Source organism: Pleurodeles waltl, chromosome 6, assembly GCF_031143425.1.
Source record: "Pleurodeles waltl isolate 20211129_DDA chromosome 6, aPleWal1.hap1.20221129, whole genome shotgun sequence".
Taxonomy (NCBI): domain Eukaryota; kingdom Metazoa; phylum Chordata; class Amphibia; order Caudata; family Salamandridae; genus Pleurodeles; species Pleurodeles waltl.
Genome location: NC_090445.1, coordinates 1,220,100,320 through 1,220,114,588, shown reverse-complemented (window position 1 = coordinate 1,220,114,588; position 14,269 = coordinate 1,220,100,320).

The window sequence follows — 14,269 nt, the reverse complement described above, 5'->3', positions numbered from 1 at the left end:
AGATCAAGGAGGTATTTTAGTTGCAATAAATCTGCTGCAGCCACAAAGTTTCTATCAATTAATAAGTTTTCTTTTGGACCTTTTTCTTTTCTTAGCAGGTACCTTAAAGATTCATGATCGCCCTTTGCTAGGCAAACAATCCATTGCACCACCCCGCGAGTCCCCTGACAAACACTTCTCAACCCAAATTCTAACCTTAAAACTGCTGAAGAGAGAGTTGGATTAACTGAGGCCAAGCTTCTGAGGACTCTACCTACCATTCTGTTTAAAAAAAAAAAACATTTCGAAACATCAATCAATTCTGTGCCATAGAAGCAGGAATCTTAGCTCGATAAACCTCCATTAAGGCTGTGAAGTGCCTTCTCCCAGTGGCCCTATAAAAAGAGCCTAAACTTTTAGCCTGGGATATGGCTTTGGTGCTATTATTTTCCATATGAGCTTTGTCACTTAAATTTCAACACACTATCTTCCCCAGAAAGGTATATTGTTTTGCGATTTCCAGTTTTTGGCCGCCTAGAAATCAGGCGATATTTCCATTTTTGGCCTTTTTCCTCCCAGGTGCACACATAACTTTGCTTTTAAATACATTAATCTTCAGGTAATGCACCTCGGCAAACTGTTGCAATGCCTTCAGACGGCCATTTAAACCTTATGTGTGAGATCCAAAATAAATATATCGTCTGCACACAGTAAGCAGACAATAGGCTTTCCCCTCTACTATTGGAGCAAAACCCCCACTTAAGCCAAAAAAATCAGGGGGATAAGAAATATATAGGGCAAAAAGGAGGGGGGCAAACAAATACCCTTGTTTTAGCCCATTTGGAGTAGGTATTATTTGTGATAGACCCCTACCCCACCCAGGAAAGCTATACACCAGTTATCAGTGAGTAGGTCACAAACTAACTCTAGGAGGGAACCCATCATACCCAAACTTGAAAGCTTATTCCACAGCAAAAGACGGTCTAACTTTTCAGATGTTGTGGAGAAATCAATAAAAGCTATATATACCATTTCCCTTTGTCCTTTAACATATTTTTCATTTATTACTTGAAGGGCAGTCATATTATCGGTTCTATGCCTACCCCTAAACCCAGTTTGTTCCATTGGGATACTTTTATAGTCTTCCACCCATTGGTTAATCTGGGTCCTCAGGCATTTTGCAAAAACTTTACCCACTGCATAAAAAAGAGCAATCTGACGTTAGTTCTCTGGTAAATTCCGATCTCTCTTCTTAAAGAGTAGAACTATAACACTCCCCTTCCAAAAGGGGGGTCTTTTTTGTCACATAGCAACTTCTAAACACTTGGCAGAGAATTTTACTCCAGAGAGGTCCATTTTGTTTTAGAACAGTGATTGGAATTTTATCAGGGCCCATCGCCGCCGAAGGGCGCATTCTCCTAATTACGAGTTCTATCTCTTTTAGAGATAGCGGGCCATACAAGGTAGAATCCTCCTCTATTCTAAACTTCTTTGTGACTCCCCCATTTGCCGCATAGAGACCCTGACTAAAGTTAACCCATCTTGAGTCTTCAATAGCAACAGGGAAGGATCTGGCCCTTGGTCCACAGCCCTCCGCTACAAGTGCCCAAAAAAATCCTTGTCTAACCTTTTGATACCGCTTCCCTCAATTTTATCCAAAACCTATCCACCTTCTCTTTTTTTAAACAAACATTCAACCAATTACTCCTCCTTTTTAATAACTTCACCTTACCATACCTTTTTGGAACATAATCCAGGTATTGCTCCCTCACTAAAGCATTTATTTCTCAATTTAACAGGAGAAGGTGCCTGGGAATCCCCTTCAATCTCTCCACTGGATTTGTTTGTTTAATCGATTTGAATAACTGATGCATGGGAGTATTACATTTTTCTATTACGTTCCCCATCTAATCAGAAAACTTATCGAGGGTGGCCTCTAAGGTGTTTCTGAGACCAACGGTTGCCTTAGAATACCAGTGAGTTCTTCCTGTTCTCCTACTAAACCAAACAGCCTGGCCATCAAATCTTCAAGAACTACAGGGAGTGCAGAATTATTAGGCAAATGAGTATTTTGCCCACATCATCCTCTTTATGCATGTTGTCTTACTCCAAGCTGTATAGGCTCGAAAGCCTACTACCAATTAAGCATATTAGGTGATGTGCATCTCTGTAATGAGAAGGGGTGTGGTCTAATGACATCAACACCCTATATCAGGTGTGCATAATTATTAGGCAACTTCCTTTCCTTTGGCAAAATGGGTCAAAAGAAGGACTTGACAGGCTCCGAAAAGTCAAAAATAGTGAGATATCTTGCAGAGGGATGCAGCACTCTTAAAATTGCAAAGCTTCTGAAGCGTGATCATCGAACAATCAAGCGTTTCATTCAAAATAGTCAACATGGTCGCAAGAAGCGTGTGGAAAAACCAAGGCGCAAAATAACTGCCCATGAACTGAGAAAAGTCAAGCGTGCAGCTGCCACGATGCCACTTGCCACCAGTTTGGCCATATTTCAGAGCTGCAACATCACTGGAGTGCCCAAAAGCACAAGGTGTGCAATACTCAGAGACATGGCCAAGGTAAGAAAGGCTGAAAGACGACCACCACTGAACAAGACACACAAGCTGAAACGTCAAGACTGGGCCAAGAAATATCTCAGGACTGATTTTTCTAAGGTTTTATGGACTGATGAAATGAGAGTGAGTCTTGATGGGCCAGATGGATGGGCCCGTGGCTGGATTGGTAAAGGGCAGAGAGCTCCAGTCCGACTCAGACGCCAGCAAGGTGGAGGTGGAGTACTGGTTTGGGCTGGTATCATCAAAGATGAGCTTGTGGGGCCTTTTCGGATTGAGGATGGAGTCAAGCTCAACTCCCAGTCCTACTGCCAGTTCCTGGAAGACACCTTCTTCAAGCAGTGGTACAGGAAGAAGTCTGCATCCTTCAAGAAAAACATGATTTTCATGCAGGACAATGCTCCATCACACGCGTCCAAGTACTCCACAGGTTGGGTGGCAAGAAAGGGTATAAAAGAAGGAAATCTAATGACATGGCCTCCTTGTTCACCTGATCTGAACCCCATTGAGAACCTGTGGTCCATCATCAAATGTGAGATTTACAAGGAGGGAAAACAGTACACCTCTCTGAACAGTGTCTGGGAGGCTGTGGTTGCTGCTGCACGCAATGTTGATGGTGAACAGATCAAAACACTGACAGAATCCATGGATGGCAGGCTTTTGAGTGTCCTTGCAAAGAAAGGTGGCTATATTGGTCACTGATTTGTTTTTGTTTTGTTTTTGAATGTCAGAAATGTATATTTGTGAATGTTGAGATGTTATATTGGTTTCACTGGCAATAATAAATAATTGAAATGGGTATATATATTTTTTTTGTTAAGTTGCCTAATAATTATGCACAGTAATAGTCACCTGCACACACAGATATCCCCCTAACATAGCTAAAACTAAAAACAAACTAAAAACTACTTCCAAAAATATTCAGCTTTGATATTAATGAGTTTTTTGGGTTCATTGAGAACATGGTTGTTGTTCAATAATAAAATTAATCCTCAAAAATACAACTTGCCTAATAATTCTGCACTCCCTGTAGTAGGGAATGTATTAAAATTTAGAGAGGATAAGGGGATTATGGTCACTAAGAGAAGAATCAACGAACTTTAAATCACCCAATAAAAAGGAGGCGGCACATACCACCACCACATAATCCAATATTGACGCCCCCATTCCTTTATGTGCATGTGATGCGGGGGAATCAGAGGGAATCCTCCCACTCACTAAAAGGTTCTCAACTTTTTTCATCTGGGTCACTAAAACTTTTACAAAAAAAGAGCTGTGGATGTCCTTATGTCTTCTTGTTTTTCAGGCTCCCGGAGTTGCTCTAACGCAAAATTGGATATTTTTCAATTCAGGTCCCCAGAATTATATGTTAGGACTACTTATCGGACTCTTTCGTAATGTAAGAAAAGACCACACTTTAATGATCGCCATGAGAGGACTCAGGAGGAATATAGGCATTTATCAGGACTAGCAGAGGAGTTCTCTGATTTCCACCAATGATGAACAAGTTTACTGCCATGGAAGAATTACTAGAATCTTTATAACATTTATATCTCCACAGAATTTTATTGGACAAAAGGCATGCCACCCCTCCCTTTGCATGTCCCCTCCTTGACAGGGATGCTTTACAATCTAAAAAAAAAACATCCCCACAAACCAAATACTCAGTACACCAGGTCTTCTGGAGACAGACCACATCGGCTTCTAACAAGCTCAAATAATGCAACTTTTCCCTAGTGTTCTTTATTCTGGAAGCATTACAAGACATGATTTTTACCTCATTGCTAATAAAAAGGCCGCTGTAGGTGACTGATCTGTGAAAGCACTAGATAATGCGCCAGGTAATCAGTTCCACTTAGGGGCATCCTCTGTCAATATTCCTTGGCGGGAAGTGCTTGGGATTCTCTAATAGACACTTGTCTACCATGCTTATCTTAATGGATTTTCATCCCCCTTAGATCAGACACCAACCTCCCACCCAGATGAGAAGATGGGCCAGATAGAAAACTTTTATTCAGGCACGCAACCCATCCTCTTCTGATACTGAAATGACATTGATCCCCAAACTTTGCTGGCATTCTGAGAATCTTAAAACCAAATTTGCCATTGTAGGAAACTACCTACTTTCTGGCATGGTCACACCCCAGTGTAGCATGTATTATGCCACTCAAGGGGGCGCCCATGCAGAGTGTATCTGCAGGCCTGCCATTGCACCCTGTGTGAAAGGGTGCATGCACCCTTTTCACTACAGGTGACTGCACCAGGTCACTGTAAATCACCCTTATGGTAGGCCCTCCCAGACCAGAGGGCAGGGTGCAAGTACCTGTGGTTGAGGGGCCCCCTGCATGAGCAGAGGTGCCCCCATGAACTCCAGCTGCATTTTCATGGACTTCATGAGTGCGGGACGCCATTTTACATGTGAACTTAACATAGGTCACTACCTATGTCCAGCTACATAATGGTAACTCCGAACCTAGGCATGTTTGGTATCAAACATGTTGGAATCAGACCCCAATACTGTTGCCAGTATTAGAAGTGTGATTCCATGCACTCTGGGGGCTCCTTAGAGGACCCCCAGCAATGCTTCTACCAGCCTTCTGGGGTTTTCTAGGCAGCCCAAGCTGCTGTTACCCCTCCGACAGGTGTCTGCCCTCCTGCTGCTTGATCAGCTCAAGCCCAGGAAGGCAGAACAAAGGATTTCCTTTGGGAGAGGGGGGTAACACCTTCTCCCTTTGAAAATAGGTGTTGCATGGCTTGGGAGGAGTAGCTTCTTGAGGCTACTGGTATGCTTTGGAAGGCACATTTGGTGCCCTCCTTGCATAAACCCATCTGCACTGGTTCAGGGACCTCCAGCCCCTGCTCTGGCGCAAAACTGGATAATAGAAAGAGGTGGTGCCCAGAGCTCTTCCAGAGGGCTCCTTCATTCTGCCATCTTGAATCCAAGGTGAGGAGAGGCCTCTGGGAGCATCGGAGTGGCTAGGTTAGGGAGGTGACATCAGAGCCCCCTCCTGATAGGTGGTCACCTGGCTAGGTGACCAATCCCCCTTCCTCGGCTATTTAGGGTCTCCTTCTTGGATGGGTCCTCAGATTCGACTTGCAAGATTCCAGCAGGACTCCTCTGGAACATCTACTTCAACTTCTGGCCACTAGATCCGCAACTGGACTTCACAGGAACCTACAATCAGCATCTCCAGCCATGACCTCGCCCTGCACCATTGTTTCTCTGCCTCCTTCCAGTAACTGCAACATTTCCCCAGCTGTGCATCCTCTGTGGGAGGAAAGTCTTCAGTCTGCACAACAATCGAGAAGCAATCTCCCCCTAGAATGAAAGAGTCACTCCTCTGCATCCGCAGGCACCATCTGCAAGCACGACCGACTGCGTCGATTTCCTCTCATCCTGAGCTTCGTGGATCCTGCATCACAGGAGGTGGTCTGGAGTGGTCCCCCTGGTCCTCTCTTCCAGCTATTCAACTTTGATGAAGATAAGCCCTTGCCTTTCCACGTAGGACAGTATCCCCGTGCACTGGGTCTCTTGTAGCTACCAAGTCTTGTTGGCATCTCCTCCAAGGGATCTTCAGGCTCTGTGTATCCCCAGCACTCTTCTTTGTGACATACAACCCTCTGTGTGCTTCTCCAGCGGTGTGGGACCTTCTTCAGTTGTGCTGCTTGGGCTCCTCTTCGACTCCTGTGTCCTCTTCCAGTGGGTCTCCTGTGGGGGCTGCCTCTTCTTCTGTGGACCCTCTGCATTGCTGAGGGTCTCCTGGGACTCCACTCCATGTGTTGAGTCCCCCTGAACCTTGCTGGTCACCGGCAGCTCCACTTTTCATCTACCAAGACTCTTCCCTTTGTCAAGGCTTTTTGGTGGCTTTTCCGCGCCACTGACAGACTGAAATATTCCATCCAGCGTGGGACGTTGACTGTATGCTCCAGGAACTCTTCACCGACTCCAGAGCTGCATTGCTGACCGTTTTCGTCCTACCGTCAACCAACTCCTGCAACCTCAGACTGGTGGGTAGTGGCTCCTGCCACCACCGGACACTTGCACGAGTTCTGGACTTGGTCCCCTTTTTTTGTAGGTCTTCCTTTTCTGGAATCCACAGCTTGTTTCTTGCAGGCTTGTCTGGATGGCGCATTATCCTTCTTTTCAGTCCTTTTGGTGGTTTGGGGAAAAAACAGTAACTTACTCCTTTCTTCCTGGTCACTGGGGGGCACTGTGGTACTTACCATTTGGGGTTCCTAGTTCCTCCAGCTCCCCTCCACAGATTCCACTTACCTGGGTGGGGGTCCTGTATTTGCATTACACTTTTTTAGTATATGTTTTGGGCTCCCCCTAGGGTCACTATTGTCTATAGCTATTGCCATTTATGCTTGTTTCTGATTACTAGTGTACATTTTTAGTGTGTTTAATTGCCTATTGAGAGTTGCTTATTTAGGGCTTTTGGTAATTGTGTCACTAAAATAAAATACCTTTATTTTTGTAACACTGAGTGTTTTTTTCATGTGTGTAAGTGCTGTGTGACTACAGTGGTATTGCATGAGCTTTGCATGTCTCCTAGATAAGCCTTGGCTGCTCATCCACAGCTACCTTGAAAGAGCCTGGCTTCTAGACACGGCCTACACTAAGCTAATAAGGCATATTGCAGACGGCCGCACGCAGCGGGCACACCTAAGGCAAGCCCATCTACGCCTGTCTGTGCCTGGACCGCGCCCAGTGCCAGAACCCCTGGTTTTCGCCCCCTCACCCCCGCGACACTCGACTCTGCTACGACGCCACCACCCTCCACGCCCTCAACGCAGGCTGCTCATCCACCTGCAACCAAGCCACCCCGCAGCTCACCCTCAGACCCTTCACCTGCCGGAACTGCACCTTCACCAGCCTCCACGCCAGAGACCCACCCGTCAAGGCAGGACGCAACCATCTCAGATGCATCCTACTCAACACCCGCTCCATCCACAAACATGCCATGGAACTCTGGAATCTACTCAACTTAGCCTCCCTAGACGTCGCCCTCCTGACCGAGACCTGGATGAACCCCTTCTCAGTGCTCAACATCGCCATAGCCATCCCGGACGGCTACAAGACCACCCGTAGAGACCGCACCAACAGACCAGGAGGAGGCATCGTCCACAGGAATACCCTCAGTATCAAGACCAGCACTAAATACACCTGCACTTCCAGATCCACATCGATCTAAACACCACCCTCAGAGGGACCCTCGTTTACAGACCCCCCCAGACCCTGACAGCAGTTCAGCGACTCCATCTCCAATGTCATCAGCATGCACGATTTCGCATCCACAGACTTCATACCCCTTGTGGACCTGAAATTCCACCTCGAGAATACCAACGACAACCCCACCACCCTGCTTGACAACCTCGACAACCTCGGCCTAAAGCAGCTCGTCAAGACACCCACCCACTCTGCTGCTCATACGCTCAACCCCATTTTCTCCGCCAGCATACACGTCTCCTTCAGTCATACCACCAAACTTCACTAGACTGACCACTTCTGCATCCACTTCTCCTTTGAGAAACCCACAACACACCATCACGGGCAGCAGATTTCCCACCGCAGGTGGAACAAGGTCACCTAAGACCAACTGATCACCACCCTCTCCCACAACCCACCTATCGACACCACCGACACAGCACCCCGGAACCTCATGCAAAGGCTTGACGACTGTGCCAACACTCTCGCCCCGATAAAGAAACCTTCTAACAGACGCGCCAACAGAAAGGCCTTCTGGTTCACCGCCGACCTCCAAGAATCCAAGCAAACATGCTGAAGACTCTAGAAAAAGTGGCACCAAGAACAGACATCAGACAACCACACAGCCTTCAAGAACACCATCTGCAGACACCATCAACTCATCCGAACCGCCAAAACAACAGCCTCCAAAGAACGCAATGACAGCAACGCACACAGCTACAAGGAGCTCTTCAACATCCTGAAGGAACTCTCCAACCCGGCGCCAATATTAACGACATCCCACCATCAGAAGACCTATGCGACTCCCTAGCCACCTTCATCTACCGCAAGATCTCAGACATCCATGACAGCTTCAATTACCAGACCCCTCAGTCAACACCGACATCACAGACTCACTGCCCACCAGGCACACCGGCCTCCTGCTCTCCTGGACTCACGTCAACACCGACACCATCAAAATCATGAACACCATCCACTCTGGCTCACCATCCCACCCCTGCCCTCACCACATCTTCAACAGAGTGAACTCCGTCATCGCACCCAAACTCCGGAAGACCATCAATAGTTCCTTCGAGACCGCCACCTTCCCCGAGAGCTGAAAACACGCTGAGATCAACACCCTTCTCAAGAAACCCAAGGCAGATTCAAATGACCTCAAGAACTTCCAGCCCATCTCCCTGCTCCCCTTCCCAGCAAAAGTCATCGAGAAAACTGTCAACAAACAACTGACCTACTTCCTCGAGGAGAACAACACCCTGGACCCATCCCAATCCGGATTCCGCAGAAACCACATCACCGAAACCGACTTCATTGCCGCCACCGACGATATCAGGACCATACTTGACAATGGCAAAACCGCGGCCCTCATCCTCTTAGACCTCTCGGCCGCGTTCAACACCGTCTGCCACCAAACCCTACGCACATGCCTCAATGACGCAGGGATCCACGACAGAGCCCTGGACTGGATCACCTCCTTCCTCACCGGCAGAACCCAGAGAGTCCGCCTCCCTCCATCCCGCTCTGAAGCCACCAAAATCATCTGCGGCGTACCCCAGGGATCGTCCCTCAGCCCGACCCTCTTTAACGTCTACATGGTTCCGCTCGAAAACATCGTCCGATCTCACAACCTCAACATCGTCTCATTTGCAGGTGACACCCAGCTGATCTTCTCCCTCACCAAGGACCCCGCCAACGCCAAAACCAATCTCCACGAAGGAATGAAGGCCATTGCCGAATGGATGAAGAACAGCTGCCTGAAACTGAATTCTGACTAAACTGAGGTCCTCATCCTCGGCTCCACCCCCTCTGCCTGGGATGACTCCTGGTGGCCTGCCACACTTGGAACCGCACTGACACCCACCGACCACGCACGCGATCTGGGAATCATCCTAGACTCATCGCTATCAATGACCCAGCAAGTCAACGCCTTCACTTCCTCCTGCTTCAACACCCTCTGCATGCTTTGGAAGATCTACAAATGGATCCCCACTGGAACCAGAAGGACAGTCACCCAAGCCCTCGTAAGCAGCAGACTGGACTACAGCAACGCCCTCTACGCAGGAACCACTGCCAAGCTCCAAAAAAAACTGCAACGCATACAGAACGCCTCCGCACGCCTCATCCTGGACATCCCCCGCCACAGCCACATCACAGCCCACCTGAGAGACCTGCACTGGTCCCCCGTCAACAAGAAAATCATGTTCAAACTCCTCACCCATGCTCACAAGGCACTGCACAACACCGTACCAGAATACCTCAACAGATGGCTCTCTTTCTACACTCCGACAGCTTCGCTCCGCTGATCTTGCCCTCGCCACCGCCCCACGCATCCACAGAACGAGTGCCAGCGGCAGATCGTTCTCCCACCTTGCCACCAAGACGTGGAACACTCTTCCCACCCACCTACGACAGACATAGGACCTACTTACCTTCAGGAGACACCTCAAGACTTTGTTGTTCAAGCAGTAGCATTTTCCCCCTCAGCTCCTTGAGACCTTCACGGGTGAGAAGTGCGCTTTACAAATGCTTTGATTGATTGAATGATTGATCTGGACCTGGTATAAGGTGTAAGTACCTTAGGTACCCACCACACACCAGGCCAGCTTCCTACAGCCGTAAGTTTAGAATAAAAGGTTACCCTTGATTTAAAACCAGCTACAAAGGGTATTAGGGAAACTACATTAATGTTTCTACCTTGGACAAGCTTTAAATTCTCAATCTCAGAAAAGCATTAGAGCAACAAATACCTATTTACAATTAAATCACTATCAAAAAGGGGAATAAACTCCAACCTAAAAGTATCCACAGTACACCATGAAGAAACTAACCCTTCTTGCACCAGTAGACCCATCTTTGTACTCATCTCAGTAAAGGATGCAGCCAATGGATTCAATAAGGAGGGTATCTGAGACGGACTCACTCCAGGGTCTACTGCGAAAGCTGCTGCATATCCTTTAGCCATAACATTAGCATGACCGTGATCGGAATCCACAGCTTGTTGGGGTACTTGAGGAGATCGTATTATGCCTTCTACATTCTGTGCGACATCCATACCCTCTCTAAAATGTAACCTCCTTTGACTCATTTTAGTAAATCTGCTGAGAGGTTTTTTTCTTTTTCCCTCTGCTTTTCCTTCCATTCCCCAGCCTTTACCTGTGGAGCCACTAGCGCACTGTCACTTTCATTGTAGGCCAAGATTTAAAAATCGGCAACACATTCTGTTCAAGACCCGGCCGGTCTCCATCCAGACTCTCTGTATTGGAAGTGGTATTAAAGATGAAAGATGAGAAGGGTGCCCCCTTTCACCCTGCCTACAGCAGGAATCCACTGATCCTATTCTTATTGAGACGTACTGTTTTAAGGATGAAGTTATCCATTCAGCCTCAGCATTCAACACAAGAAAACGTGTTCACTTCTGGTAAGCAACAACATTGGTGTGCAACAAGTTCTAGGATCCTGTATATAAACTATGCAGCAGCGGTGGCTGCATATGTCAAGGGAGGGGAGGGCCGAGGACGACGACGGGGGGAAACATTTAAAAAAAGAAAAAGAAAAAAGGAAAACACCTTGTTCCACCCGTCTCCTGTCGCCTTGCTCCTCACCAGCATAGGCTCCCCAGCAATCCTGGTGCTGCTTACATGCTAAACATAGCATGTAAGACGTGTCAGGATTGGTCTGAGCGGCCACTCAGACACAAGCCTGAGGTCTGTGCTGTTTCTCCAGCACCGCTGTGTATACAGCCTGGTTGTAGAAACCTGAGTGTGCATGCCTGTTTGGCTGGCCAAACACACATGCACACTTAGTGCTCTCTCCCCTCCTCCCCACCCCCACCTCCCTGTTGCCCAGCCCCGCCTCTCCCTGGACCTGCTGGCTGAGGCAGCAGATGAAAATGAAAAATATAACGATAGTCTATCGTTTTATTTTTTTATCTGCTGGCTCGGCGGGGAGGGGGGAGCCGCCCCTGAAACTACAATCCTCTGTCGGAGATGGTTACATCTCCTAAATCATTAGTGTCTTTGTTGATTGAAAATGTATATTCAAATTAATCTAGGGAATAATAATAACACATACAATCACTCATATTTATTGGCTGTAAGAGTTAAATATAACTTCAAATAAAACGAAACGACCAATAAGGCCGTCTGCCTCCCATTGTCAATGAAGACCCATTTCGATGAACAGCATCCCTTTGCTAGAATCCTTATAACAGGTCGGAGAACTACCAGTGCTTAATCTGAGCCGATGGTTGCCGGTGGAGGGCACCAGCACTTATTTTTCTCCATCAGGCTTTTACCGGGACCAAGAGAGAGAAAAATAAATGAAGTCGAAAGACGGAAGAAGTGAAAGACGGAGAAACCGTCATAAAGGAAGAAAGCAAGGACCTGCACGAGTGAAAGACAGGGAGTGTCTGGCAGAGACTTAAAGAGGCATGAGGTGAATTCAAGAATGCACAGCCGCGGTATTCGGCGTGCCAAGATTTTGCTGCGCAGTCCGTGGGCCACTGAGGAGAGCTTTGGACAATGGCACTCATTATTTTACAAATTAAGCACCGAAACTACAAACCAATGCACTACAGCATTTTTTAAAGATTCTTCAGAATAATTTTCAGCATTTTGAGGTATATGTGGCAGATACATTGCCTAAATTCAGTTATCAAACAGTGCAGGCAAGGTGCCAGTCAGTTTCTTTGGATTCTTAAGATTCCACTCTTTTTTCAAGGGTCATTATTTAGTATCAGAACTCAAATACGTCTCCCAGGCGAGTCATTCATGCATTAAAAGAGCGCCATTCAATGGTTAGTGTAAAGGTATCCACTAGTGGCCAGAATTGTGAAGGGAACGAGGTAAGATACGGTTACATGCCACTTTATCCCAAACTGCTATGGTGGTATGGGTTAAGGGTAAAGAATACATAGCCACAGCTATGTCTTTTGTCTAGACCGGGAACTTCCGACATGAGCCTTTGGTATCATCTGATTTATATAGCATTCCTGCCTCGGATTCCATCCATTCCGCCATTAAGTGTAGTTATATTGCCTAGTAATATCAAGAGATATTGGGAAGGTTGTAGGAGGCTGGACTGGCTTGTAGTGAGTACCAAGGGGTACTTACACCTTGCACCAGGCCCAGGTATCCCTTATTAGTGTATAGGGTGTCTAGCAGCTTAGGCTGATAGATAATGGTAGCTTAGCAGAGCAGCTTAGGCTGAACTAGGAGACGAGTGAAGCTCCTACAGTACCACTAGTGTCATATGCACAATATCATAAGAAAACACAATACACAGATATACTAAAAATAAAGGTACTTTATTTTTATGACAATATGCCAAAAGTATCTCAGTGAGTACTCTCAGTATGAGGATAGCAAATATACACAAGATATATGTACACAATACCAAAAAATATGCAGTATAGTATTAGAAAACAGTGCAAACAATGTATAGTTACAATAGGATGCAATGGGGACACATAGGGATAGGGGCAACACAAACCATATACTCCAAAAGTGGAATGCGAACCACAAATGGACCCCAAACCTATGTGACCTTGTAGAGGGTCGCTGGGACTGTAAGAAAACAGTGAGGGTTAGAAAAATAGCCCACCCTGAAAAGTGAGTGCAAAGTGCACTAAAGTTCCCCAAAGAGCACAGAAGTCGTGATAGGGGAATTCTGCAGGAAAGACCAAAACCAGCAATGCAACAACGATGGATTTCCAGACGAGGGTACCTGTGGAACAAGGGGACCAAGTCCAAAAGTCACGACCAAGTCGAGAGTGGGCAGATGCCCAGGAAATGCCAGCTGTGGGTGCAAAGAAGCTGTTACTAGGCAGTAGAAGCTGAGGATTCTGCAGGAACGACAAGGGCTAGAAACTTCCCCTTTGGAGGATGGATGTCCCACGCCATGGAGAGTCGTGCAGAAGTGTTTCCTGAAGAAAGACCGCAAATAAGCCTTGCTAGCTGCAAGTCGTGCGGTTAGGCTTTTTGGATGCTGCTGTGGCCCAGGAGGGACCAGGATGTTGCCAATTGCGTCAGGGGACAGAAGGGGCGCCCAGCAAGACAAGGAGCCCTCTCAGAAGCAGGCAGCACCCGCAGAAGTGCTGGAACAGGCACTACAAAGTGGAGTGAAACAGTGCTCACCCAAAGTTGCACAAAGGAGTCCCACGCCGCCGGAGGACAACTCAGGAGGTCGTGCAATGCAGGTTAGAGTGCCGTGGACCCAGGCTTGGCTGTGCACAAAGGATTCCCTCGGAAAGTGCACAGGAGCTGGAGTATCTGCAAAACACGCGGTTCCCAGCAATGCAGTCTGGCGTGGGGAGGCAAGGACTTACCTCCACCAAACTTGGACTGAAGAGTCACTGGACTGTGGGAGTCACTTGGACAGAGTTGCTGGATTCAAGGGACCTCGCTCGTCATGCTGAGAGGAGACCCAGAGGACCAGTGATGCAGTTCTTTGGTGCCTGCGGTTGCAGGGGGAAGATTCCGTCGACTCACGGGAGATTTCTTCGGAGCTTCTA